Here is a 23,954-nt window from a genome sequence, read left to right as displayed (position 1 = left end):
GAGAAGTTGAAGTCACCCATGACAACAACCCTGTTACTTCTGCACCTTTCCAAAATCTGCCTCCCACTCTTTTCCTCCGTGTCTCTGCTGCGATTGGGGGGTCTATAGAAAACTCCCAGCAAAGTGACTGCTCCTTTCCTGTTTCTGACTTCCACCCATAATGACTCAGTAGACAAAACCTCCTCGACGACCTCCCTTTCTGCAGCTGTGATACTATCCCTGATTAGCAATGCCACTCCCACACCTCTTTTACCTCCCTCCCTATTCCTTTTGAAACATCTGAACCCTGGAACATCCAACATCCATTCCTGCCCCTGTGATATCCATGTCTCCGTAATGGCCACAACATCGTAGCTCCAAGTACTGATCCATGCTCGAAGTTCATCACCACTATTCCTGACACTATTGCGTTAAAATAGACACACTTCAACCCATCATACTGGCTGCAACTTTGCCCTGTCAGCTGTATAACCTTCCTCACAGACTCTCTGCACTCTGAATCTGCCTGTTCAGCAGCTTCTCCATCCACTGATTCGTCGCTCCGGTTCCCATCCCCGTGCCAAACTAGAAAGGGAGCTCCCTCTGTTTTATATAGCTGCCGTGGTGGGATTTGAACCCCTGTCCCAAGGCCATCAGGTTGGGCCTCTGGATTACATGACATATTATCACTACCCAACTGCCTCCCAAATGCATGCGTACAGTGTCTGTCCCGTAATATCACTCATAGTAGTTTCTGGACTGTAACCCTGAACATGGTCCGGAATCAGAGACTCAAAGTTCACATTTTAACTGGGAAAAGGCAGGAACAGAGTGAAACGAGATTGCTTTTGTCCCTGGATTGAGTGACCACTGCAGGCAGATCAGTTACATTAACAATAGAAAAGCCAGGAGTGAACATGGTCAATGCAATAATATGGAAAATGTAAATGACGCCTCTCATAATTGCCATTCGTCCACTTTGAGTACAGATTTCAGGTTTATTCCCGAGAGAGGTCTTACTCAGAAAATGTCATTGACATTGAAATCTCTTTGGCCTCCTTATCTCGAGAGACAATGGGGAAGCGCCTGGAGGTGGTAAGTGGTTTGTGGAGCAGCGCCTGGAGCAGCTATAAAGACCAATTCTCGAGTGACAGGCTCTTCCACAGGTGTTGCAGAAAAAATTGTATGTCGGGGCTGTTACACAGTTGGCTCTCCCCTTGCACCTCTGTCTTTTTTCCTGCCAACTGCTTAGTCTCTTTGACTCGCCACACTTTAGCCCCGCCTTTATGGCTGCCCGCCAGTTCTGGCGAACGCTGGCAACTGACTCCCACGACTTGTGATCAATGTCACAGGACTTCATGTCACTTTTGCAGACGTCTTTAAAGCGGAGACATGGACGGCAGGTGGGTCTGATACCAGTGGCGAGCTCGCTGTACAATGTGTCTTTGGGGATCCTGCCATCTTCCATGCGGCTCACATGGCCAAGCCATCTCAAGCGCCGCTGACTCAGTAGTGTGTCTAAGCTGGGGATGCTGGCCGCCTCAAGGACTTCTGTGTTGGAGATACGGTCCTGCCACCTGATGCCAAGTATTCTCCGGAGGCAGCAAAGATGGAATAAATTGAGACATCACTCTTGGCAGACATACATAGTCCAGGCCTCGTTGCCATAGAGCAAGGAACTGAGGACACAGGCTTGTGACACTCGGACTTTTGTGTTCTGTGTCAGTGTGCAATTATCCCACACTCTCCTGGCCAGTCTGGACATCACAGTGGAAGCCTTTCCCATGCACTTGTTGATTTCTGCATCAAGACACAGGTTACTGGTGATAGTTGAGCCGAGGTAGGTGAACTCTTGAACCACTTCCAGAGCGTGGTCGCCAATATTGGTGGATGGAGCATTTCTGACGTCCTGCCCCATGATGTTCATTTTCTTGAGGCTGATGGTTAGGCCAAATTCATATCAGGCAGACGTAAACCTGTCCTGCTGATGTAATGTGTTTGTTCAGGTGAGTGTAACTAATAGTAATGATCAGGGGTACAACCGTGTCAGTGGAGACTTATCTCCTGTATAAATCAGGACCCATTGGAATGGATCAGCTCAGAACGCCTGGTGGAGCTGTGGATTCTAGGCTAACAGAAGTCTCTGCTTCTCACAGAAATGGGATATCCAGTAATGTATCAGATAGAAGGCATTTACTATCCTGTACTTGCAGCAATTGGATTTCCTGGTAAGCCAGTTTCTCAGCTGTTCATGGTGCAAATCAATGTTAACTGTGCTGCTGTACTCGGTATTAATTCTCACTGTGTGTATTACACAATCACCTGTTATTTTCCAGCAATTTACTGATGGAATCTCCTCATTGTCGACCCTTTCATTCTTGCAGGAACTGTATTCTGTATTTAATGGTATTATTGTTTGAAGGATCTGCGGCATTATTACTGGATTATTCTGTGTATTGAATGTATTGGATTGAGATGTTTCAGTTAGCAGCAATAATCAGACCATTAGGAGTTTTTAACATTTTCATGATGTGGATCTAACCGGTCCTGGAATATTTTAATGATTTTTTTTCAGTGATTGATAATGAGACATCTCACGGTCTCAGTGTTACAAGGGGACAGAACAATATCCTCCCTCCCCAATAACATGTCTCAGTTTAACTGGGATTTCAATGTATTTATTGATTATCACTGTTATCAAATATTATTTCACTCTGTGTGTGTCTAACACTGCTTCAGAAGTCTGGCTCCTGAACTGAGTTTGCTGCTGACACTTTCACATCTCCTTCTTTGCTTCACTGTGGACCTTCACTGTCACTGGACTACATTGTAAAATAGAAAGTACTGATGTGATGTTTTATTGGTTTTCACTCTATCAGTTGGAATCAAGAGTCTTTCCATTTATCTGTAGATTATCAGCTGCAGCGCTGATGTTGGTGTTTTATTAATTAAACATTCCCACATGCTAACAGATTACTTTATAATTCCAGGAGAAGGAATTTCAATGATTGTGAGGTTTGTCTGGAAGTAGCTTTCGATCTTGTTTATTCCATGTATTGTAGATGAAGTGAAGAGTGTAGGTGAACAGGTGGGGAATTGGGTGTTCTGTAGAGACATTAAGTTATTCACAGAGGTTGCACCGTTGAACAAACTGACTCTGAGAATAGAATCATTGAACCTGGTGCTGGTGAACAGAACACAGGCGCAGAATGTTAGGAATAAATCATATGTGAAAAGCAGCATTAAGTAACAGTTTACAGGGTGTGAGTACTCCAGAGAGATAGGGAAGGAGAAAAGGTGGTGAGAACGAAACCGATGGAAAAAGAAAAGCAGAAGTAAAGAGAAAGAGATAGAAGCAGCAGTGTAAATAATTCACTATCATAAAGTGATGGAATGTCCAGAACAATTAGTGGGAGAAACTTTGAGTTGAAGTTGTCTGTTGTCAGATTGTGTTCATTTTCCTGTTGGACTTGATCCTCTGTGTTGATTTCTGTCAGCTCCTCATTTTGTTTTGTTGAGAGTTGCCCAGTCGTCAAAACCCCCCTCTCGGCCTTTCTGGTGGGGTCCAAAGGAGTGCAGGACACGACGTTTGGCACCAGTATGGCTGCAGGAACTGCCTGAAACATGCCAAAGGTGACACATGACCGCCTACGGGGTTCCGCTCCGGATTTTCTGTTAGGGTTTACTCCCTTAGCCTTGGTCTCTCCCGAGACGCCCACAAGGCAGTGGGGTTGTTGGGGCCCCTACACAGGTGTAGGATGGTGCCGGTGGGAGGAGGGGATGCAAGGGGGAGGGGTAGAGGGAGGGGGTGGGGGGGGGTGCAGGGGAAGGGGGTGCGGGGTGAAGATGGTGCGGGGGGGGCGGGCTGGGACGGGGTTGTGAGGGGGTGAGCTGAGAGGGTGGAGCAGGGAAGGGGACGGGGGTGGGGGGTGGGTGGAAGGGGGGTAAAGGGGGGGGAGGGGGTGTGGAATCTGGTGCAGGTAATAAGCCATTTCCTCAGTGCCCACCATCGACGTCCGGAAAGCTCATCTACGTCCTTCGGGAGGTGAAGCATCATTTGGCAGACTTAGAGGTGGTTACATTTGCTAAGGGTTTTTTGCAGTGGTTTAAATAAAGGCATGCAGCATTGCCGACAGTGCGCTGCAGATGCTCTCCGAGCCATCTCCCGCGGGCGCTTTGAAGTTGCGGCCGGGGGGGCCGTTCGTGGATGTTTTGGGTGTTCGGGGCACCTTTTCACAGGACTTCTCTCGGGTCCCGCAGCTCCTTCTTCACCTCAATGGACTTACCGCACGCCGTGGCTGCAGACACTCTGGACTGTGAAGACAGCAGGATCGGAGATTAAAGTATCGGCAGCTGTTCTCGTCAGTTTCATCCGGATCAATTTCATTGAGAAAACAAAGAGCAGGTGTGGCTGGGGGAGGGCAGTGGGCCCAGGTAACATACACTAAACTAACTGTTAACTTTTAGATAGGGCTAAAATGAACTGATTTAAAGAGCCAGGGGAATTTAAACAGTTTAAGAGGGCAGATTGGGGGAGAAAACGTTAGGGATGGGAGCAGATGGCCATGGATAGAGTTGAACAGCAAGGGAGCTTCCTAGGGAGCTTCCAGCCCAGAGAAAGTTCCAATTCCTTACTTCGTGACTGAATAAACAGAATAGAATCAGTTCTTCACTGATGGTAATTCATTATTTAAATACTGCACTTTAAAATCTCTGTGACTGCTGAATTCAATAAAGAGCGAGGCTGATATCAGAAGTATATTTAAATTTATATTTAATAGCCTGTACAAATTAATTTGTTTTCATGCAAGAAGTGTAGTAGGTAAGGCAGATGAACTTAGGGCTTGGATTAGTACCTGGGAGTATGATGTTATTGCTATTACTGAGACTTGGTTGAGGGAAGGGCATGATTGGCAACTAAATATCCCAGGATATCGATGCTTCAGGCGGGATAGAGAGGGAGGTAAAAGGGGTGGAGGAGTTGCATTACTGGTCAAAGAGGATATCACAGCTGTGCTGAAGGAGGGCACTATGGAGGACTCGAGCAGTGAGGCAATATGGACAGAACTCAGAAATAGGAAGGGTGCGGTAACAATGTTGGGGCTGTACTACAGACCTCCCAACAGCGAGCGTGAGATAGAGGTACAAATATGTAAACAGATTATGGAAAGATGTAGGAGCAACAGGGTGATGGTGATAGGAGATTTTAATTTTCCCAACATTGACTGGGATTCGCTTAGTGTTAGAGGTCCAGATGGAGCAGAATTTGTAAGGAGCATCCAGGAGGGTTTTCTAGAGCAGTATGTAAATAGTCCAACTCGGGAAGGGGCCATACTGGACCTGGTGTTGGGGAATGAGCCCGGCCAGGTTGTTGAAGTTTCAGTAGGGGACTACTTTGGGAATAGTGATCACAATTCCGTAAGCTTTAAAATACTCATGGACAAAGACGAGAGTGGTCCAAAAGGGAGAGTGCTAAATTGGGGGAAGGCCAACTACACCAAAATTCGGCAGGAGCTGGGAAATGTAGATTGGGAGCAGCTGTTTGAAGGTAAATCCACATGCGATATGTGGGAGGCTTTTAAAGAGAGGTTGATTAGCGTGCAGGAGAGACATGTTCCTGTGAAAATGAGGGATAGAAATGGCAAGATTAGGGAACCATGGATGACAGGTGAAATTGTGAGACTAGCTCAGAGGAAAAAGGAAGCATACATAAGGTCTAGGCGGCTGATGAAAGACGAAGCTTTGAAAGAATATCGGGAATGTAGGACCAATCTGAAACGAGGAATTAAGAGGGCTAAAAGGGGTCATGAAATATCTTTAGCAAACAGGGTTAAGGAAAATCCCAAAGCCTTTTATTCATATATAAGGAGAAAGAGGGTAACTAGAGAAAGGATTGGCCCACTAAAGGACAAAGGAGGAATGTTATGCTTGGACTCAGAGAAAATGGGTGAGATTCTAAACGAGTACTTTGCATCGGTATTCACCGAGGAGAGGGACATGACGGATGTTGAGGTTAGGAACAGATGTTTGATTACTCTAGGTCAAGTCGGCATAAGGAGGGAGGAAGTGTTGGGTATTCTAAAGGGCATTAAGGTGGACAAGTCCCCAGGTCCGGATGGGATCTATCCCAGGTTACTGAGGGAAGCGAGAGAGGAAATAGCTGGGGCCTTAACAGATATCTTTGCAGCATCCTTAAACACGGGTGAGGTCCCGGAGGACTGGAGAATTGCTAATGTTGTCCCCTTGTTTAAGAAGGGTAGCAGGGATAATCCAGGTAATTATAGACCGGTGAGCCTGACGTCAGTGGTAGGGAAGCTGCTGGAGAAGATACTGAGGGATAGGATCTATTCCCATTTGGAAGAAAATGGGCTCATCAGTGATAGGCAACATGGTTTTGTGCAGGGAAGGTCATGTCTTACCAACTTAATAGAATTCTTTGAGGAAGTGACAAAGTTGATTGATGAGGGAAGGGCTGTCGATGTCATATACATGGACTTCAGTAAGGCGTTTGATAAGGTTCCCCATGGCAGGCTGATGGAGAAAGTGAAGGCGCTTGGGGTCCAAGGTGTACTAGCTAGATGGATAAAGAACTGGCTGGGCAACAGGAGACAGAGAGTAGCAGTAGAAGGGAGTTTTTCAAAATGGAGACGTGTGACCAGTGGTGTTCCACAGGGATCCGTGCTGGGACCACTGTTGTTTGTGATATACATTAATGATTTGGAGGAAAGTATAGGTGGACTGATTAGCAAATTTGCAGACGACACTAAGATTGGTGGAGTAGCAGATAGTGAAGGGGACTGTCAGAGAATACAGCAGAATATAGATAGATTGGAGAGTTGGGCAGAGAAATGGCAGATGGAGTTCAATCAGGGCAAATGCGAGGTGATGCATTTTGGAAGATCCAATTCAAGAGTGAACTGTACAGTAAATGGAAAAGTCCTGGGGAAAATTGATGTCCAGAGAGATTTGGGTGTTCAGGTCCACTGTTCCCTGAAGGTGGCAACGCAGGTAAATAGAGTGGTCAAGAAGGCATACGGCATGCTTTCCTTCATCGGACGGGGCATTGAGTACAAGAGTTGGCAAGTCATGTTACAGTTGTATAGGACTTTGGTTCGGCCACATTTGGAATACTGCGTACAGTTCTGGTCGCCACATTATCAAAAGGATGTGGATGCTTTGGAGAGGGTGCAGAGGAGGTTCACCAGGATGTTGCCTGGTATGGAGGGCGCTAGCTATGAAGAGAGGTTGAGCAGATTAGGATTATTTTCATTAGAAAGACGGAGGTTGAGGGGGGACCTGATTGAGGTGTACAAAATCATGAGAGGTATAGACAGGGTGGATAGCAAGAGGCTTTTTCCCAGAGTGGGGGTTTCAATTACTAGAGGACACGAGTTCAAAGTGAAAGGGGAAAAGTTTAGGGGGGATATGCGTGGAAAGTTCTTTACGCAGAGGGTGGTGGGCACCTGGAACGCATTGCCAGCGGAGGTGGTAGATGCGGGCACGATGGAGTCTTTTAAGATGTATCTAGACAGATACATGAATGGGCAGGAAGAAAAGAGATACAGAACCTTAGAAAATAGGCGACATGTTTAGAGAGAGGATCTGGATCGGCGCAGGCTTGGAGGGCCGAAGGGCCTGTTCCTGTGCTGTAATTATCTTTGTTCTTTGTTCTTTGTTCTAAATATATTGACTATATTGTCGAAACAATGAACTGTTCTCCAACACCAATAACCACAGGGATTATTGTTTGAATGTATTAATTGTGTAGTATTATTTGGATCTATAGATTAGATTTCCTCCAACACTCTGCTGCAGTCTCTCCCTGTGAATCTCAGCCTCTCCTCTCACTGTATTGAATCCTCAGTCTCCTCATCCATTGCTTCAGTTTATCCACTTCCCCAAACCACCTGCTCCAGTCTCCCCTCCTGCTCCAACATGTCCTTTTCCTGGAATTTAGAAGGTGATTTGATGAATGTTTTAAAGATAATAAGGGCAACTGAACGGGTGGACTGAGAGTAACAATTCCCACTGGCCGCTGAGTCAGGAACTTGGGGGCATAGTCTAAAAGTCTAAACGCCGATTAAGTACCTTTCAGGAGTGAAATGAAGAATCACTTCAACACACCAGGTGTGTTATCTGTTTGGAACTCTCTTCCACAATCAGCAATTGATGCTGAGACACTTGTGAATTTTTAAATCTGTGTTTGATAGATTTTTGTCAACCAAAGGTACAAAGGGGCAAAGATAGGTACATGGAGTTAGATCGCACATCAGCCATGAGCTCATTGAAAGCCAGAAGAGGACTGAGGGGCCAAATGGCCTCCTCCTCTTCCTCTGTCCAATGACAAATATCTTGCTATCACTCTCTGTGTCTTGGTCTGTGTCTCTCTCTTTGTCTCTCTTTCCTTCTGTCTCTCTCTCTCTCTCCTCTCTCAAACATCTGTGAATATCCACAAACATTAGACAGCCATTTTAGGCTGGTTCTCGGTGGCCATTTTATGTTACCACAACACTGGGACATTTATTCCAGAGGCCGACTCCTCACCAATGTAAGGGTAGTGCTGAAATTGTGACAGAGAAGCAGACATGGAGACACTGAGACACACTTTACTAGAAAGGAATTAATCATTCCCTTGTACCCAATAACTTTCCCTCCACTGTGATTGGGCTGGGTGGCCTGTAATTACTCAGTCTATTACTTTCTCCCTTGTTAATCAACAGTACAACATCCGTAGTCCTCCAGTCCTCTGACAGCACGACTATAACCAGAGAGGATTGGAAAACGATGGTCAGAGGCTCTGATATTTCCTCCCTTGCACCTCTTAACAATCTGAGCCTGGTGAATTATCAGCTTTCAAAGATGCTAAACCCCTGAATATTTCCTCTCTCACTGTTTATCCCTTTCAGTATTTCAAACCCCTCCTCATTGACTACAATGTCTGTGTCGTCCCCTCTTTTGTGAAGACAGCCGCCATGTGTTCCACCTCCACGGTTAGGAAAAAGGAGGAGAGACGATATAAAGTAAAGGATGGAATTCTAAAGGAGGTGCAGGTACAGAAACATCTGGGGGGTATTTGTGCACCAATCACTGAAGGTGGCAGGGCAGGTTCAGAAAGTGGTTAAACGGCATAAGGGCTGCTGCGATTATAAATAGAGTCATTGAATACAAAAGCAAGGAAAATATGACCTTTGTAAAACGCTGGTTTGCCTTCAACTGGAGCATTGTCCAATTCTGGACACCATACTTTCGGAAGAATGTGGGGGCATTAGAGAGGGTGCAGAAAAGATTCACAGGAATGGTTCCAGGGATGAGGGACTTCAGTTACGTGGATAGATTGGAGAAGCTGGCGCTGTTCTCTGTGTCTCTCCCATCTTCCTCTCTCTGTCTCTCCCTCCTGCTATCTATGACTCTCAGACTGAGAAGGAGGGAAAGAGGCTTAGATATGCAGGCAGAGAGAGGGCTGTCGAGAGGGACAAGGTTGGAGACAGAGAGATTGTTGGGGTGGATTGAAAGGGAGAATGTAAGATATATTCATTTGATGTAATCCTGCACTACTGTGTATGCAAACAGAGAAAGATAGGTATGTAGAGTGAAATATTGGTGGAGTAGGAGAAATGTGGGTAAAGTTGGGGCCCAGGCGGCCAGTTGTAATGATCAGGAAGGATAGCGCTCCATTATAAACATCCGGCAAGGTATTCCACCATGGAAGCCATCACACCCTCATGATATTGGTGTGGAAATCTTGTAATCTGTGCCCATGGTTATTGACCCCTCTGTTAAGGGAAATAGGTCCTTCTTATCCACTCTATCTAGGCTCGTCATTATTTTATACACCTCAAATAAATCTTCCCTTCATCCTTCTCTGTTCCAAAGAAAACAATTCCAGCCTATCCAATCTTTACTCATGGTTAAAATTCACCATTCCTAACAACATCCTCTGTAAATCTCCTCTTTCCCCTCTCGAGTGTGATCACATCCTTCCTGTAATTTGGTGACCAGAACTGTACACAGTACTCTAGCTGTGGTCTAATTCGTGTTTTATACAGTTCTAGCATAACCTCCCTGCTCTCATATTCTCTACATCGGCCAATAAAGGGAAGTATTCCGTAAGCCTTCTTAACCACCTTATCCACCTGTCCTGCTATCCTCAGGAATCAGTGAACAGTCACTCCAAGGCCCCTCTGTTCACAGTCTGAGAGATTGTTCAGTTAGATTGAAAGAGCAAATGTAAAACATAAGAAATTGATGTAATCCTTCACTGCAGTATGCACAGACATACGAGCGAGAGGCATGGAGTGTGAAACATCGGGGTCGAGGGAGATAGATAGATGGAGATGGTAACAAATTGGAAAGGAGTGATCGGGACTGAGAGAGAGGTAATCTCTGGTAAGCTCTCTTGCTGGTAATCTCTCTCCATCTCTACCTCTCTCTTCCACTTTCTGAAACCCTATTTCTTCTCTCTGTTACTCACTTTCCAAGTCTATCTCTCCCTTTTCTCTCTCTATCTCCCTCTGCACAATATCTCACTCTCTCCCTCTTGCTCTCAGGATGCGAAGAGTGAGAAAGAGAGGCAGAGAAAGGGTGCCTCTGGCAGTGAGAGATGAGGAGGAAGAGACAGAGGAGCAGCGAGTCCGGCATTGGTAGATGGCTCTTTACTCTGTATCTAACCCCGTGCGTACCTGTCCTGTGAGTATTCGATGGGGACAGTCTCGGACCGTGGGGACTGTCTGGATATCAAAAATTAGTCAAAAGCCCTTTCAAAGATGAAATTTAGAAACACTTCTGCATACAAAGGGTGGTAGAAGTTTGGAACTGTCTTCCACAAGTGACCTCTCCCTATCTCTGCAACATTCCTCCTTTCTACAATCCACCAATATCTGCGATCCTCTAATTCTGGCCTCTTGAGCATTCCCAATTTGAATCGTCCCAACATTGGTGGCCGAGCCTTCAAGCTACCAAGACCCTCAATCTGGAATTCCTTTCCTAAACCTCTCCATCTCACTAACTCTCTTTCCTCTTTGAAGACGCTCCCTCAAACCAACCTCTTTGACCAATTTTTTGTTCATCTCGTCTGATAGCTCCTTAAGTGACTCAGTGTCAACTTTTTATTTGCCTTATTTATTTGTTGGATGTGTGCGTTTCTGGCCAGCCCAGCATCTATTGCTCATTCCTCATTGCCCTTGAGAAGGTGGTGTTGAGCCTCCTTCTTGAACCACTGCAGTCCATGTGGGGTAGGTATACCCACAGTGCTGTTCGGAAGGGAGTTCCAGGATTTTGACCCAGTAATAGTGAAGGAATGGCGAAATAGTTTCAAATTAGGATGGTGTGTGACTTTAGTTGTTGTGTGCGGACAGTATTTTCAGTGCGCAGTCCATTTAAATTTATAATTATTTATTTTTTTCACGTGGTTAGATGTAAAGTTTCTCCCAAAATCTGCCTGCCTCCCCGTATCTCCTCACATCTCCTCACTCTTTCTGCCCATCTCTCCCTCCTTCTCTAAAGCAACTGATTTACTCTGAATCTAAATTCACACTGTACCTGCCCTGGGAGGTCTCATTATGGTGCTTAATCAATGAGTTATGCAGTTCCAGCATAATCTCCCTGCTCTTATATATTTTAACAGCCTTGTTGCGAATTGCACTGCAGTTTGAAAATATGAAACAATGATCCAACATTCACCCCTAAAACACTCACACTAACCTCCAAAAACAGGACTGGACAGATAATGAGGATTGTTAATGATTGTTACAACTTGTCTCATCCTCTCGCTGTCTCTCCCTCTCATGTCAGCTCCTTCCCATCTTTCTCTCTCTCTCTCTCTCTCCCTCACCCTCTCCCTCTTTCTCTGCCTCTTTCCATGACTCTGTCTCTGACACCATCTCTCTCTCCTTGGACAGAAATGTTTTTATCCATTTCTTGGTTAATTTTGAACCTGTAAATCTTGCCCTTGCTGGGAACGTCACTGCAGTTTGAAAATATCAAACACTGATCAACACTCGCCCCCTAAACTCTCACACTAAACCCTCAATACAGGACTGTGCAGATTATGGGGATTGTTTCTGATGTTCTGTCAAAGTTCCCTCACACACTGTATCCCATTTCCCCTGCTTCTAAAGTTTGTCAGTGTTTAATAATATTTTTTTCAATGGCATTTCATCTGACTTCAGTTTGAAAATTTCAATCATTGATCCAACACTTGCCCCCAAAACATTCACACTAAACCCCTGATCTATCCTTTGCAAATTAGTTCTTTCACAAAGCCAGCTTTACTTTTTAATTCTATCTTTTTTCAACATTATTAAATGTAACGTTTTTCCTCTAATCTCACCCTCCCTCTCTCTCTCTCTCTATTTCTCCCTCTGTTTGTCTCCCTCCCTCTCTCCATGTCCCTTTCTCTCTGTGCATCTGTCTCTCTCCCTCTGTATCTGTCTTCCTCGCTTTATCCCTGTCTCTCCCTACGCATCTGCATGGCTCCATTTCATTCTCTCTCCCTCTGAATTTGCCTGCCGCCCCTTTCTGTCTCTCTCCCTCTGAATTTGACTGCCTCCCTTTCTGTCTCTCTCCCTCTGTCTCTGTCCCACTCTGTTTGTTTCTCTCTCCATCTGTGTCTCACTCCCTCCATCTCTCCGTCCCTCTGTTCACGGACAGCAATGCTTTTCCATTTGTTTGGTTAATTTTGAATCTTCAACTCTTGCTTTTGGTGGAAATGTCAATGTAGTTTGAAAATATCAAACACTCATCAAACACTCATCCGTAAAACCCACATATTAAACGACAAATACCGGACTGGGCAGACAATGGGGATTGTTACTGGGGTTCAGTCAAGGTCTCATTTCGCTATATCTTCAGTCTTCCACTTTGTCCCTCACTCTCCATTTCCCCATTTGTTTTCGCTTCCGTCTCTCATCTTTCCTTCATCGCCCACAACTTTATATATAAAGAGGGTGCTCCCTCCACTGAGACATAGAGAGGGTGCTCCTTGCACTTATACAGAGAGAGGGTGCTCCTTGCACTGATACATAGAGAGGGTTCTCATTCCACTTATACATAGAGAGGGAGCACCTTCCACTAATACATAGAGAGGGTGCTCCCTCCACTTATACATAGAGAGGGTGCTCCTTCCACTTATACATAGAGAGGGAGCTCCTTCCACTTTCTACACAGAGAGGGTGCTCCCTATACTTATACATAGAGAGGGTGCTCCTTCCACTAATACATAGAGAGGGAGCTCCTTCCACATATACATAGAGAGGGAGCTCCCTCCACATATACATAGAGAGGGTGCTCCTTCCACATTTACATAGAGAGGGTGCTCCATCCACCTATACATAGAGATGGAGCTCCTTACACTTATACATATAGAGGGTGCTACTTCCACTTATATATAGAGAGGGTGCTCCTTCCACTTATGCAAAGAGAGGGAGCACCTTCCACTAATACATAGAGAGGGTGCTCCCTTCACTTATACATAGAGAGGGTGCTCCTTCCACTTATACATAGAGAGGGAGCTCCTTCCACTTTCTACACAGAGAGGGTTCTCCCTATACTTATACATAGAGAGGGTGCTCCTTCCACTAATACATAGAGAGGGAGCTCCTTCCACATATACATAGAGAGGGAGCTCCCTCCACCTATACATAGAGAGGGAGCTCGTTCCACTTCTACATAGAGAGGGAGCTCCATCCACGAAGACATAGAGAGGGTGCTCCTTCCACTTATACATAGAGAGGGTGCTCCCTCCACTTATACATAGAGAGGGAGCTCCTTCCAGTAATACATAGAGAAGGTGCTCCTTCCACTTATGCAAAGAGAGGGTGCTTCTTCCACTAATACATGGAGAGGGAGCTCCTTCCACATATACATAGAGAGGGAGCTCCATCCACCTATACATAGAGAGGGAGCTCCTTCCACTTATACATAGAGAGGGAGCTCCATCCACGAAGACATAGAGAGGGTGCTCCTTCCACTTATACACAGAGAGGGTGCTCCCTCCACATATACATAGAGAGGGAGCTCCTTCCACTAATACATAGAGAGGGTGCTCCTTCCACTTATACATAGAGAGGGTGCTCCCTCCACTTATACACAGAGAGGGAGCTCCTTCCAATAATACATAGAGAGCGAGCTCCTTGCACTTATACATAGAGAGTGTGCTCCCTCCAATTATACATAGAGAGGGAGCTTCTTCCACTAATACATAGAGAGGGAGCTCCTTCCACTAATAAATAGAGAGGGTGCTCCTTCCACTAATACATAGAGAGGGGGCTCCTTGCACTTATACATTGAGAGGGTGCTCCTTGCACTGATACAAAGAGAGGGTGCTCCCTCCACGTATACATAGAGATCGTGCTCCTTCCACTTATACTTAGAGAGGGTGCTCCTTCCACTTATACATAGAGAGGGAGCACCTTCCACTAATACATAGAGAGGGTGCTCCTACCACTTATACATAGAGAGGGTGCTCCTTCCACTTATACATAGAGACGGAGCTCCTTCCACTTTATACATAGAGAGGGTGCTCCCTATACTTATACATAGAGAGGGTGCTCCTTCCACTTACACATAGAGAGGGTGCTCCTTCCACTTATACAAAGCGAGGGTGCTCCTTCCACCAATACATAGAGAGTGAGCTGCTTCCACATATACATAGAGAGGGAGTTCCCTCCACTTATACATAGAGAGGGTGCTCCTTCCACTGATACACAGAGAGGGTGCTCCATCCACCTATACATAGAGATGGAGCTCCTTACAATTATACATATAGAGGGTGCTACTTCCACTTCATACATAGAGAGGGAGCTCCTTCCACGAAGACATAGAGAGGGTGCTCCCTCCACTTATACATAGAGAGGGAGCTCCTTCCAGTAATACAGAGAGAGGGTGCTCCTTCCACTTATACATAGAGAGGGTGCTCCCTCCACTTATACACAGAGAGGGAGCTCCTTCAACTAATAAATAGAGAGCGAGCTCCATGCACTTATACATAGAGAGGGTGTTCCTTCCACTTAAACATCGAGAGGGTGCTCCGTCCACTTATACATAGAGAGGGTGCTCCTTCCACTTATACATAGAGAGGGTGCTCCTTCCACTTATACATAGAGAGGGTGCTCCATCCACCTATACATAGAGATGGAGCTCCTTACACTTATACACATAGAGGGTGCTACTTCCACTTTATGCACAGAGAGGGAGCTCCTTCCACTTAAACATAGAGACGGAGCTCCTTCCACGAAGACATAGAGAGGGTGCTCCATCCACTTATACCTAGAGAGGGTGCTCCCTCCACTTATACATAGAGAGGGAGCTCCTTCCACTAATACATAGAGAGAGTGTTCCTTCCACTTATACATAGAGAGGGTGCTCCTTCCACTTATACATAGAGAGGGTGCTCCCTCCACTTATACACAGAGAGGGAGTTCCTTCCACTAATGCATAGAGAGCGAGCTCCTTGCACTTATACATAGAGAGGGTGCACCCTCCACTTAAACATAGAGAGGGTGCTCCTTCCACTTACATATAGAGATGGTGCTCCCTCCACTTATGCAGAGAGAGGGAGCTCCTTCCACTAATACATAGAGAGGGAGCTCCTTCCACTAATAAATAGAGAGGGTGCTCCTTCCACTAATACATAGAGAGGGGGCACCTTGCACTTATACATAGAGAGGGTGCTCCTTGCACTTATACATAGAGAGGGTGCTCCCTCCACGTATACATAGAGATGGTGCTCCTTCCACTAATACATAGAGAGGGTGCTCCTTCCACTTATACCTAGAGAGGGTGCTCCTTGCACTTATAGATAGAGAGGGTGCTCCTTCCGCTTATACATAGATAGGGTGCTCCCTCCTCGTATACATAGAGAGGGTGCTCCTTCCACTTATACATAGAGAGGGTGCTCCTTGCACTTATACATAGAGAGGTTGCTCCCTCCACTTCTACATAGGGAGGGTGCTCCTTCCACTTATACATAGAGAGGGTGCTCCTTGAACCTACACATAGAGAGGGTGCACCCTCCACTTATACATCGAGAGGGAGCTCCCTCTAATTTATACATAGTGAGGGTGCTCCTTGCACTTATACGTAGAGAGGGTGCTCCCTCCACTTATACATAGAGAGTGTGCTCCTTCCACTTATACATAGAGAGGGTGCTCCTTCCACTTATACATAGAGAGCGAGCTCCTTGCACTTATACATAGAGAGGGTGCTCCCTCCACTTGAACATAGAGAGGGTGCTCCTTCCACTTATACATGGAGAGGGTGCTCCCTCAACTTATACATTGAGATGGTGCTCCTTCCACTTACATATCGAGAGGGTGCTCCCTCCACTTATACATAGAGAGGCCGCTCCTTCCACTTATACATCGAGAGGGTGCTCCTTCCACTTATACATAGAGAGGGTGCTCCCTCCACTTATACATAGAGAGGGTGCTCCTTCCACTTATTCACAGAGAGGGTGCTCCTTCCACTTATACATAGAGAGGGAGCTCCTTCCACTTATTCATAGACAGGGAGCTCCCTCCACTTTATACATAGAGAGGCTGCTCCTTCCACTTATACATAGAGAGGGTGCTCCATTAACTTATACATAGAGAGGGTGCTCCTTCCACTTATACATAGAGAGGGTGCTCCTTCCATTATACGTAGAGAGGGTGCTCCTTGCACTTATACATAGAGAGGGTGCTTCTTGCACTTATACATAGGGAGCGTGCTCCTTGCACTTGTACATCGAGAGGGTGCTCCTTCGACTTATTCATAGAGAGGGTGCTCCTTCCACTTATACATAGAGAGGGAGCTCCTTCCACTTATTCATAGAGAGTGAGCTCCCTCCACTTTATACATAGAGAGGCTGCTCCTTGCACTTATACATCGAGAAGGTGCTCCCACCACTTATACATAGAGAGGGTGCTCCTTCCATTATACATACAGAGGGTGCTCCTTGCATTTATACATGGAGAGGGTGCTCCTTGCACTTATACACAGGGAGTGTGCTCCTTGCACTTATACATAGAGAGGGTGCTGCTTCCACTGATTCATAGAGAGGGTGCTCCTTCCACTTATACATAGAGAGGGCGCTCCTTCCACTTATACCTGGAGAGTGTGCTCCTTGCACTTATACATAGAGAGGGTGCACCCTCCACTTATACATAGAGAGGGAGCTCCCTCTAATTTATACATAGTGAGGGTGCTCCTTGCACTTATATGTAGAGAGGGTGCTCCCTCCTCGTATACATAGAGAGGGTGCTCCTTCCACTTATACATAGAGAGGGTGCTCCTTGCACTTATACATAGGGAGGATGCTCCTTCCACTTATACATAGAGAGGGTGCTCCTTGCACCTATCCATAGAGAGGGTGCACCCTCCACTTATACATAGAGAGGGAGCTCCCTCTAATTTATACATAGTGAGGGTGCTCCTTGCACTGATACGTAGAGAGGGTGCTCCCTCCACTTATACATAGAGACGGTGCTCCTTCCACCTCTACATAGAGAGGGTGCTCCTTCAACTAATACATAGAGAGCGAGCTCCTTGCACTTATACATAGAGAGGGTGCTCCCTCCACTTATACATTGAGATGGTGCTCCTTCCACTTACATATAGAATGGGTGCTCCCTCCACTTATACATAGAGAGGCAGCTCCTTCCACCTATACAGAGAGAGGGTGCTCCTTCCACTGATACATAGAGAGGGTGCTCCCTCCACTTATACATAGAGAGGGTGCTCCTTCCACTTATTCATAGAGAGGGTGCTCCTTCCACTTATACATAGAGAGGGAGCTTCTTCCACTTATTCATAGAGAGGGAGCTCCCTCCACTTTATACATAGAGAGGCTGCTCCTTCCACTTATACATCGAGAAGGTGCTCCCACCACTTATACATAGAGAGGGTGCTCCATTATCTTATACATAGAGAGGGTGCTCCTTCCACTTATACATAGAGAGTGTGCTCCTTCCATTATACATAGAGAGGGTGCTCCTTGCACATATACATAGAGAGGGTGTTCCTTGCACTTATACATAGGGATCGTGCTCCTTGCACTTATACATAGAGAGGGTGCTCCTTCCACTTATTCATAGAGAGGGTGCTCCTTCCACTTATACATAGAGAGGGAGCTCATTCCACTTATTCAAAGACAGGGAGCTCCCTCCACTTTATACGTAGAGAGGCTGCTCCTTCCACTTATACATCGAGAAGGTGCTCCCACCACTTATAAATAGAGAGGGTGCTCCATTAACTTAAACATAGAGAGGGTGCTCCTTCCACTAAAACATAGAGAGGGTGCTCCTTCCATTATACATAGAGAGGGTGCTCCTTGCACTTATACATAGAGAGGGTGCTCCTTGAACTTATACATAGAGAGGTTGCTCCCTCCACTTCTACATAGGGAGGGTGCTCCTTCCACTTATACATAGAGAGGGTGCTCCTTGCACATATACATAGGGATCGTGCTCCTTGCACCTATACATAGAGAGGGTGCACCCTCCACTTATACATAGAGAGGGAGCTCCCTCTAATTTATACATAGTGAGGGTGCTCCTTGCACTTATACGTAGAGAGGGTGCTCCCTCCACTTATACATAGAGACGGTGCTCCTTGCACTTATACATGGAGAGGGTGCTCCCTCCACTTATACATAGAGAGGGTGCTCCTTCCACTTCTACATAGAGAGGGTGCTCCTTCCACTAATACATAGAGAGCGCGCTCCTTGCACTTATACATAGAGAGGGTGCTCCCTCCACTTAAACATTGAGATGGTGCTCCTTCCACTTACATATAGAATGGGTGCTCCCTCCACTTATACATCGAGAGGCAGCTCCTTCCACTTATACATAGAGAGGGTGCTCCTTCCACTGATACATAGAGAGGGTGCTCCCTCCACTTATACATAGAGAGGGTGCTCCTTCCACTTATTCATAGAGAGAGTGCTCCTTCCACTTATACATAGAGATGGAGCTCCTTCCACTTATTCATAGAGAGGGAGCTCCCTCCACTTTATACATAGAGAGGCTGCTCCTTCCACTTATACATCGAGAAGGTGCTCCCAAAACTTATACATGGAGAGGGTGCTCCATTAATTTACACATGGAGAGGGTGCTCCTTCCACTTATACATAGAGAGGGTGCTACTTCCATTATACATAGAGAGGGTGCTCCTTGCACTTATACATAGAGAGGGTGCTCCTTGCACTTATACATAGGGATCGTGCTCCTTGCACTTAGACATCGAGAGGGTGCTCCTTCCACTTATTCATAGAGAGGGTGCTCCTTCCACTTATACATAGAGAGGGAGCTCCTTCCACTTATTCATATACAGGGAGCTCCCTCCACTTTATACATGGAGAGGCTGCTCCTTCCACTTATACATCGAGAAGGTGCTCCCACCACTTATACATAGAGAGGGTGCTCCATTAACTTATACATAGAGAGGGTGCTCCTTCCACTTATACATAGAGAGGGTGCTCCTTCCATTATACATAGAGAGGGTGCTCCTTGCACTTATACATCGAGAGGGTGCTCCCTCCACTTATACATGGAGAGGTTGCTCCTTCCACTTATTCATAGAGAGGGTGCTCGTTCCACTTATAAATGGAGAGGGAGCTCCTTCCACTTATTCATGGAGAGGGAGCTCCCTCCACTTTATACACAGAGAGACTGCTCCTTCCACTTATACATCGAGAAGGTGCTCCCACCACTTATACATAGAGAGGGTGCTCCATTAACTTATACATAGAGAGGGTGCTCCTTCCACTTATACATAGAGAGGGTGCTCCTTGCACTTGTACACCGAGAGGGTGCTCCTTGCACTTATACATCGGGAGCGTGCTCCTTGCACATATACATACAGAGGGTGCTCCTTCCACATATACATAGAGAGGGTGCTCTTTCCACTTATACATAGAGAGGGTGCTCCTTGCAAATCTACATAGAGAGGGTGCTCCTTGCACTTATGCATCGAGAGGGTGCTCCTTCCACTTATGCATAAAGAGGGTGCTCCTTCCACTTATACATAGAGAGGGTGCTCCTTGCACTTATACATAGAGAGGGTGCTCCTTCCACTTATAAATAGAGAGGGAGCTCTTTCCACTTATTTATAGAGAGGGAGCTCCCTCCACTTTATACATATAGAGGGTGCTACTTCCACTTCATACATAGAGAGGGAGCTCCTTCCACGAAGACATAGAGAGGGTGCTCCCTCCACTTATACATAGAGAGGGAGCTCCTTCCAGTAATACAGAGAGAGGGTGCTCCTTCCACTTATACATAGAGAGGGTTCTCCCTCCACTTATACACAGAGAGGGAGCTCCTTCAACTAATAAATAGAGAGCGAGCTCCATGCACTTATACATAGAGAGGGTGTTCCTTCCACTTAAACATCGAGAGGGTGCTCCGTCCACTTATACATAGAGAGGGTGCTCCTTCCACTTATACATAGAGAGGGTGCTCCTTCCACTTATACATAGAGAGGGTGCTCCATCCACCTATACATAGAGATGGAGCTCCTTACACTTATACACATAGAGGGTGCTACTTCCACTTTATGCACAGAGAGGGAGCTCCTTCCACTTAAACATAGAGACGGAGCTCCTTCCACGAAGACATAGAGAGGGTGCTCCATCCACTTATACCTAGAGAGGGTGCTCCCTCCACTTATACATAGAGAGGGAGCTCCTTCCACTAATACATAGAGAGAGTGTTCCTTCCACTTATACATAGAGAGGGTGCTCCTTCCACTTATACATAGAGAGGGTGCTCCCTCCACTTATACACAGAGAGGGAGTTCCTTCCACTAATGCATAGAGAGCGAGCTCCTTGCACTTATACATAGAGAGGGTGCACCCTCCACTTAAACATAGAGAGGGTGCTCCTTCCACTTACATATAGAGATGGTGCTCCCTCCACTTATGCAGAGAGAGGGAGCTCCTTCCACTAATACATAGAGAGGGAGCTCCTTCCACTAATAAATAGAGAGGGTGCTCCTTCCACTAATACATAGAGAGGGGGCACCTTGCACTTATACATAGAGAGGGTGCTCCTTGCACTTATACATAGAGAGGGTGCTCCCTCCACGTATACATAGAGATGGTGCTCCTTCCACTAATACATAGAGAGGGTGCTCCTTCCACTTATACCTAGAGAGGGTGCTCCTTGCACTTATAGATAGAGAGGGTGCTCCTTCCGCTTATACATAGATAGGGTGCTCCCTCCTCGTATACATAGAGAGGGTGCTCCTTCCACTTATACATAGAGAGGGTGCTCCTTGCACTTATACATAGAGAGGTTGCTCCCTCCACTTCTACATAGGGAGGGTGCTCCTTCCACTTATACATAGAGAGGGTGCTCCTTGAACCTACACATAGAGAGGGTGCACCCTCCACTTATACATCGAGAGGGAGCTCCCTCTAATTTATACATAGTGAGGGTGCTCCTTGCACTTATACGTAGAGAGGGTGCTCCCTCCACTTATACATAGAGAGTGTGCTCCTTCCACTTATACATAGAGAGGGTGCTCCTTCCACTTATACATAGAGAGCGAGCTCCTTGCACTTATACATAGAGAGGGTGCTCCCTCCACTTGAACATAGAGAGGGTGCTCCTTCCACTTATACATGGAGAGGGTGCTCCCTCAACTTATACATTGAGATGGTGCTCCTTCCACTTACATATCGAGAGGGTGCTCCCTCCACTTATACATAGAGAGGCCGCTCCTTCCACTTATACATCGAGAGGGTGCTCCTTCCACTTATACATAGAGAGGGTGCTCCCTCCACTTATACATAGAGAGGGTGCTCCTTCCACTTATTCACAGAGAGGGTGCTCCTTCCACTTATACATAGAGAGGGAGCTCCTTCCACTTATTCATAGACAGGGAGCTCCCTCCACTTTATACATAGAGAGGCTGCTCCTTCCACTTATACATAGAGAGGGTGCTCCATTAACTTATACATAGAGAGGGTGCTCCTTCCACTTATACATAGAGAGGGTGCTCCTTCCATTATACGTAGAGAGGGTGCTCCTTGCACTTATACATAGAGAGGGTGCTTCTTGCACTTATACATAGGGAGCGTGCTCCTTGCACTTGTACATCGAGAGGGTGCTCCTTCGACTTATTCATAGAGAGGGTGCTCCTTCCACTTATACATAGAGAGGGAGCTCCTTCCACTTATTCATAGAGAGTGAGCTCCCTCCACTTTATACATAGAGAGGCTGCTCCTTGCACTTATACATCGAGAAGGTGCTCCCACCACTTATACATAGAGAGGGTGCTCCTTCCATTATACATACAGAGGGTGCTCCTTGCATTTATACATGGAGAGGGTGCTCCTTGCACTTATACACAGGGAGTGTGCTCCTTGCACTTATACATAGAGAGGGTGCTGCTTCCACTGATTCATAGAGAGGGTGCTCCTTCCACTTATACATAGAGAGGGCGCTCCTTCCACTTATACCTGGAGAGTGTGCTCCTTGCACTTATACATAGAGAGGGTGCACCCTCCACTTATACATAGAGAGGGAGCTCCCTCTAATTTATACATAGTGAGGGTGCTCCTTGCACTTATATGTAGAGAGGGTGCTCCCTCCTCGTATACATAGAGAGGGTGCTCCTTCCACTTATACATAGAGAGGGTGCTCCTTGCACTTATACATAGGGAGGATGCTCCTTCCACTTATACATAGAGAGGGTGCTCCTTGCACCTATCCATAGAGAGGGTGCACCCTCCACTTATACATAGAGAGGGAGCTCCCTCTAATTTATACATAGTGAGGGTGCTCCTTGCACTGATACGTAGAGAGGGTGCTCCCTCCACTTATACATAGAGACGGTGCTCCTTCCACCTCTACATAGAGAGGGTGCTCCTTCAACTAATACATAGAGAGCGAGCTCCTTGCACTTATACATAGAGAGGGTGCTCCCTCCACTTATACATTGAGATGGTGCTCCTTCCACTTACATATAGAATGGGTGCTCCCTCCACTTATACATAGAGAGGCAGCTCCTTCCACCTATACAGAGAGAGGGTGCTCCTTCCACTGATACATAGAGAGGGTGCTCCCTCCACTTATACATAGAGAGGGTGCTCCTTCCACTTATTCATAGAGAGGGTGCTCCTTCCACTTATACATAGAGAGGGAGCTTCTTCCACTTATTCATAGAGAGGGAGCTCCCTCCACTTTATACATAGAGAGGCTGCTCCTTCCACTTATACATCGAGAAGGTGCTCCCACCACTTATACATAGAGAGGGTGCTCCATTATCTTATACATAGAGAGGGTGCTCCTTCCACTTATACATAGAGAGTGTGCTCCTTCCATTATACATAGAGAGGGTGCTCCTTGCACATATACATAGAGAGGGTGTTCCTTGCACTTATACATAGGGATCGTGCTCCTTGCACTTATACATAGAGAGGGTGCTCCTTCCACTTATTCATAGAGAGGGTGCTCCTTCCACTTATACATAGAGAGGGAGCTCATTCCACTTATTCAAAGACAGGGAGCTCCCTCCACTTTATACGTAGAGAGGCTGCTCCTTCCACTTATACATCGAGAAGGTGCTCCCACCACTTATAAATAGAGAGGGTGCTCCATTAACTTAAACATAGAGAGGGTGCTCCTTCCACTAAAACATAGAGAGGGTGCTCCTTCCATTATACATAGAGAGGGTGCTCCTTGCACTTATACATAGAGAGGGTGCTCCTTGAACTTATACATAGAGAGGTTGCTCCCTCCACTTCTACATAGGGAGGGTGCTCCTTCCACTTATACATAGAGAGGGTGCTCCTTGCACATATACATAGGGATCGTGCTCCTTGCACCTATACATAGAGAGGGTGCACCCTCCACTTATACATAGAGAGGGAGCTCCCTCTAATTTATACATAGTGAGGGTGCTCCTTGCACTTATACGTAGAGAGGGTGCTCCCTCCACTTATACATAGAGACGGTGCTCCTTGCACTTATACATGGAGAGGGTGCTCCCTC

This window comes from Heterodontus francisci, unplaced genomic scaffold (genome assembly GCF_036365525.1).
Source record: "Heterodontus francisci isolate sHetFra1 unplaced genomic scaffold, sHetFra1.hap1 HAP1_SCAFFOLD_503, whole genome shotgun sequence".
Taxonomy (NCBI): Eukaryota; Metazoa; Chordata; class Chondrichthyes; order Heterodontiformes; family Heterodontidae; genus Heterodontus; species Heterodontus francisci.
This window is presented reverse-complemented; position numbering follows the sequence as displayed.